Raw genomic sequence first — 6,744 nt, forward strand, 5'->3', positions numbered from 1 at the left:
CATATAAAAAACTGAGCATTCAAGATACTGTCCTACAATTTTTTGTCAATGAGGAAATGAAAAGTGTAATTATTGGCTATTTAAATAAATAACTATAATGTCAAGGCTATATGTCCAAAATTAAGGAATGAAGTCAAATTACACACAGGAAGAAATTAATGATGGTAAATATTTGTATTATTAAGCAAAGAAAAGAGGGGCGCCTGGGTGGCTCAGTCGGTTAAGCGGCTGCCTTTGGCTAAGGTCATGATCCCAGGGTCCTGGGATTGAATCCCGCATAGGGCTCCCTGCTTGTTGGGAAGCCTGCTTCTCCCTCTCCCTCTGCCTGCCACTTCCCCTGCTTGTGCTCTCTCTGTCTCTCAAATAAATAAATAAAGTCTTAAAAAAAATGAAAAGAATAGCAAAAATAAATTCACTAGCCAACTCAATGAATTAGAAAAAGAATAACAAAATAAGCTTAAGGAGAGTAAGAATTCACAAATAATATTTTAAAAAGCATGATTTGATAAATTATAAAACAGAAAAGAAGGAAAACTAATAAGGAAACCCTCGAGCTAATTCTCTGGCTTGGAGCGGAGCCCAATGTTTAGACGACACATACTTGGTTGTAAAAGTCAGCTGGATGAACTATAATGCAGCTTCAGCAGGAATCTGCACCAGGAGCCAAACCTTGGCAAAGCTAGAGGTTCAGTCTTAGCCTCACGTCTGACAATTACAGGTTTCAGAAGGATCAGCTTTGAGCACCAACTCCATTGTGGGCAGCGGGTGAGAGCAAACAAAGACACCTCTTTTAAATATCCAGCTTTTAACATCAGAACAAGACCTCCCATTTGGGCACAGTGGTAGCTGTAATTCAACAACTTCTAGTGGCCACTGAGGAGTCTTCTAGGCTCAGTGAGACATGTCTGGGCTCTGGTACCATGCAGAAGTAAGAGTAACCAGGAAGGCTCTTTAAACGTGAGTATACTCCTAGGATAGTTGAGACATAGCAGGGCAAAAAGCCTATGGCAATAAAAAGATTGGAATTTTGCTAATCTTGGAAGATGGGTTTGAGTATGGTACTTGGAGATATGACCAGGGAGCCATTCTTTGCACCTTAACTATAAAGCAGGACAATCTAATTATGTAAGACCAATTCATTAGAAGTGGCAACCCATTGTTAATTAAGTTGAATGTTTCATCTTGTATTGTGAAACAGACCTTTTAATGATGCTGAAATCATAGAAACATTTTTTTTATTTGACCAAGGTTTTATTCTCCTACATCACTTAAGAGAGTTCACTCCAGATATAAATTTTTAGGGCTTATCTTATGAATTTCTTTCTTTTTCTAAGTTAAGGCAATCTAATAAATATTCCATAAATGAGACAAAATAAATCTTCCAGTGTATCTTTGACAAACTGATTGCTAGCATGCTGTTAGCATGCTAACAGTGTATATGCTATCCCCTTTGTATTTTACATTGCTTTTACTGTTCTAGCCAATAAAATTGGGGGGGGGAAGAAAAACAGAATATAGATAATGTAATAAAGAAAGCAACATGACCAAATTTGTACTTATCATTTCCACAAGACTGGCTTCACTTCAGGTATGAGCTGAGTTCCAGAGTCTCCAGGTCATTCTCACTTCTGACCAGCTGGCCACAAATTCAGCAGTTCCCCCTACAGATTCAACAATTCACTAGAACAACTCAGAACTCAGCAAAGCATTATTACTGTTACAGTTTTATTACAGCAGTGGGATACAAATTAGAACCAGCCGAAAGGAGATGCATAGGGCAAGGTTTGGGAGGGTCCCAAACATGAAGCTTTTTTTTGTGCTTTCTCCATGGAGTCAAGATTGTCACCCTCCTGACACTGATGTGGAGTATTGCCAACCAGAGGAGCTCACCTGAGCTTTGGGGTCCATGGTTTTTATTGAGGATTCATTATGTAGGCATGATTAATTAAATTGGTCATGTGACTAAATCTCCAGCCTCCTCCCCTCCTCTGAGGTCAGGCTGTTATCATGTGACTCACAGGTCCAACCCTCTAATCACACAGTTGGTCTTTCTGGCATAACCAACTCCTATCTTGTCATCTTATTAACATAAATTATCAGGTGTGGCCTGAGAGGACCACTGTGAATAACAAAGATGCTCCCATCATTTAGAAACCACCTTCCAGGAACCTGGGACAGAGACCAGCCAAATTCTTTATTAATACACCTGCCTAATATAAAACACAACCCCTCCCCCATCTTAACTTTCTATTGATGGTTCTTCTTCCTCCATGTTATTCTCTTCCCTCCTTAACAGTTTTTCATCTTTATTCATGTTGTGTATTTATTTATTTACTGTTTTTCTCCACCACTGGAATGTAAACTTCATAAAGACAGGCACTTTAATTGCTTTTTCCCTAGGGCCTACTTTATCTCTAGTGCCTAGAAAAGTCCATCATATAGGAGATGCTTAGATAGATAGGTAGATAGATGGATAAATGGCATAGAGTTGAAATGGGATGTGCTATTAATAATGCTCTTAGTTAAGGGAGCTGGACTGTGATTTTTATTGTCTGATTTGAATCTTGTGGATCAAAGCAATGTCGGTAAAGAGGACGGTTAAGGCCTAATTTGAACATCTGGGTAGGAGTGATTTAAATGTAAGGTTTGGCATACTTTCACTTTAATTTGGTTGTACTTCCTGGTATTCTTGATTGGTTATTTTGGATATTTGGGAAGTGCAAAAATCAGCTAATAGATAAATGCATCTATTGATATGAAAGTTCCTTGGAAAATTTGACTTTAGGTGAAAATTTATTAGTTAATGTTCTGGAAGGATCCGTTGCTGGAGGTTTGGGTTAAACTATTTAGTTTTGTCAGAAGTGCAATTGGGAGGAGGACCAGAAAGATATTCAAATAATGGGCAAGGGCTTGGAACAGGAAATTATCTGCTCCTCTCTGGTGCCTCTTGGGGTTATGAAGTCACTAAAACTTCTGATGCCCCCGCAAGGCAGCTCTGCATGCTCCCTGCATCTCTTCCTGACCCCCATGGGCTGAGGCAAATAGGGCCAGGCGCGGTTTAGTATGAGTTACTCAGGTTATCTATGAGGCTGAACCAAACTGCACATGGGAAACTGCACAGCAGGCTTCCAAGCAGTGATTTAGAGCCTTGCAGGGAAGAGGCTTGGCACCAGCACAGCTCAGGAACAGCGGCTTCTCTCTGCAGACCTCCCGGCATCCTGGTGCCGAATGAGCTCATTTTCACTTACTTTTCTGGGGACATGGGTCAAAGGCTGCGTGTTTGGAAGCACAAGGCTCAGAGCTGAGCAAGAGATGAGAGGCCCCTGCTTTAGGTTGGAATGAAAGGGCAGTGTCTTTCCATCCACACAGGTCTATCCTCTTATTGTCTTCATAACATTATCTTACTTTTCATGCTTTTAACTTTTAAAAATTGTAATTAAGTCTTGAGTTAGTGCATAAGACTATTTAAAAATGTATGCAGAGTATGAAGAATAATGACACTGCACATACTCATGAACACCCCTCCCTCAATCTAGTTTGAGAGAGAGGGACGGCCTTGTTGCTAGCTTGGAAGACTTCTATCCACCCCTCCACGAACCCTTCTCTTCTTCTCGGGGGTGCACAATTATACTGAACTTTGTGTTATCATTCCCTTGCTTTTAGTCATAGTTTTACCACATACGAAGGTGTTTCTATTTTTTCTTCAATTTTTTATTGTTATGTTAATCACCATACATTACATCATTAGTTTTTGATGTAGTGCATACGAAGGGGTTTCTCAAATAAAATGTGTGTAGTGTTTAGTTTTGTATGTTTTTTAACTTTATTTTAACTTTAAAGAAAACTTTAATGTTTTCTTCTGCAATTCACTTTGCTGACCCAGTGTTGTTTTCCAGAGAGTCCTCCATGTTGTTGTGCATGGCTGTGATTAATTTGGTTTTCTCTTTGTGATGTTTAGTATTCTACCAAGTAAATATATCACAATTTATTTATCTGTTCTTCTGTTGGCAAACATTTGGATTGTTTCTAGCTTTTTGCTGTTCCAAACTCTGCTGCTGTGAACATTCTTGTGACATGTTTCTGGATGACGATGTGCAAGAATTTCTCTAGGATGTATACCTAAGAGTGGCAGTGTTGGGTCATAGGAAATTCATGTCTGCAGGTTACTGGACAATGCTGAATTGTTTTCCAAAGCAGTTGTACCAATTCATGCTTACCCTGGCCATGTACTGGTACTCCACATCCTCTCCAGCACCCAATATTAGACTTCTTCAGTTGCCAAAAGGTTGGGTATAAAATGATTTATCACTATGGTTTTAATATGTATTTTCCTTATTATGAATGAAGTTAGTATCTCTTCACATCTAGATTCACCATTCTGGGTTCCTCTTCTTCTAGAAGCATATTTGTGTCGATTTTCCTATACTTACTCATCTATTTCTTGTTGGTATGTAGGAGTTCTTTATATAATTGGTGTACTACTCTTGTATCCAGTTTATGTGTTGCAATCTCTACTAGTTTGTGCCTCGCCTTTTTGCTCTATTTTTGTTGTCTGTGGATAAAAAGACACTCTTATTTTTAATGCAGAGAAATTTATCGATATTTTATTTTATGGCTAGAGCTTTTTCTGCAAAGTTTAGCAAATCCTTCCCTCCATCCATAGTCCTGAAATTATTGTTCTATATTATCTTCTAAGGCTTTTTATTTTACCTTTCATATTTAGGCTTTTAACGTACATGAAATTGATTTCTAAATATGTGGTGTAAGGTAGGGGGTCTGGAGTAATTTTCCCATTTCTTTGTATTCCATATGGCTACCTAATTATTTTAACATCACTATGGAAGAAGGCTATTCTTTCCGCACAGGCCTGGAATGCAGTCTACACCTTGTTTCAGTCACCTATAGATGTGTGGATCTATCTGTGGGCTTTCTATTTTGTTCCACTGATATATTTGTACATCCCAGTACTCACGTCTCATTGTCTTCATTACCATGTCTTTATGATAATTATGATAGGTCAAGTTCACCCATTTTGTTGTTTTGCAGTAGTAACTTGGCTAGGCTTGGCCCTTCCAAGGAGGGTCTGAGATCTTACCCTACTTGAAAGCTGAAAAGTTAACCTGCCATAGTTTCATGAATGATGACAGGAGACATGAGCCTCCTAGGTAAGACACAAAAGACTTTAGGAGTCACAGCCCAGCAAATAGTATGAGCAGGAACATGTTTGTGTCGGTGTCCCTTGTCCACAAGGTTCACAGGGCAATGCATGTGGACCCAGAGAGAAGCTTGCACACACAGTGGGGTGTATTATATAGTGGGATGTAAGCTTAAGGAACTCAAATCTTTTATAATAGTGAACATGCCTACTTTTGCTCTAAAAAGAGACACTATCTCTATCTTCCAAGGCTGTTCTTTTTTAATTTAAATTCAATTCACCAACATATAGTACATTAGTTTTGGACATAAGAGTTCAATAGTTCATCAGTTGGGTATAATACCCAAGGCTCATCACATCGTGTGCCCTCTGTAATGCCCATCCCCAAATTATACCATCCTGCCACCCACCTCCCCTCCAAGGCTGTTTGTTATACAAACATCCTTGCAAAAACATTTGAGAACAAAGAGCAGTCAGTGCCTCTACTTGTAAGATATATAGAAACATCAAGGACCCTGGATCTTGCGAGCATATTCTAAATTTAGCCTGTCATGTACCACACATACACATGCACACACCTGGCCTACTGGGAATTTGTTTGGAATCACACTGAATCTATAGATTGAGGGAGAGCTGACCTTCTTATAATAACAAATCCTCTGACTCATGGCCATGGTTTCTCTGCACTTAGTCTACCTTAACGTCTCTCAATAAAGTTCCCAGAGAAGTCTAACCTATCTTTTGTTTAACATACTACTTGGTAAGATCATATCCTATCTTGGCTCAAATTCCTGCTGTGTCTCCCTATTTTACCCAGGATAATACCTGAATTTCTCACAATGGCCTACAAGGCTGCTCATGATCTGGCCCCCCTTACCTCTTTGCCCTCATCTCCTTTTCTCTCTGTTTTGTTCATTCTCCTTCAGCCACACTGAGTTCCATGCTGTGCTTTTAATATGCCAGGCATACTTCTGCCTTAGGCTGTAGCACTATTCCCTTTGCCTGTAATACTTTTCACCCAGAAATATTAGCATGGCTAACTACTTAATCTCTTTCAGTCTTTCAATATCACCTTTCAATGATGCCTATGCTATATACCTATTAAAAATTGCAAACTACCTCTTTCCTCCTGGCACTCTTGATTTCCTTTACTCTGCTCTGCATTTTCCCCTTGGTATTTATCATTTTCTATCCTACTATATAATACTAGGTAATACTATCTTACCAAAATTTACGTATTTGTTCATTTGTGTGTAAATTATATTTATCATTTATATCTGCCTTCTTTAACTAAAATATTAGCTACACAAGGCAAGGATCTCTGCATTTGTATTTGCTGATGGATTTCATGTGTGTGCAATAGTGCTATGCCTATAGGAGTTATTTGAGAAATGTTAAGTAGATTAAGGGATTTTTCCAAGTTATGTTGTATATTTTGCTGTTGTTATAAATGCTATTTCAAAATCGAGTTTCTATATATTTGCTGCTGATATATAGAAATGCAGCTTATATTTGATAACCATTTTTTTTGTATGCAGGAACTTTTCCTTTCTTTTTCTTTTTCTTTTTCTTTCTTTTTTTTTTTTTTT

This window comes from Callorhinus ursinus, unplaced genomic scaffold, assembly GCF_003265705.2.
Source record: "Callorhinus ursinus isolate GAN/ISIS: 27379988/994484 unplaced genomic scaffold, GSC_fseal_2.0 scaffold10, whole genome shotgun sequence".
In the NCBI taxonomy this organism is placed as follows: domain Eukaryota; kingdom Metazoa; phylum Chordata; class Mammalia; order Carnivora; family Otariidae; genus Callorhinus; species Callorhinus ursinus.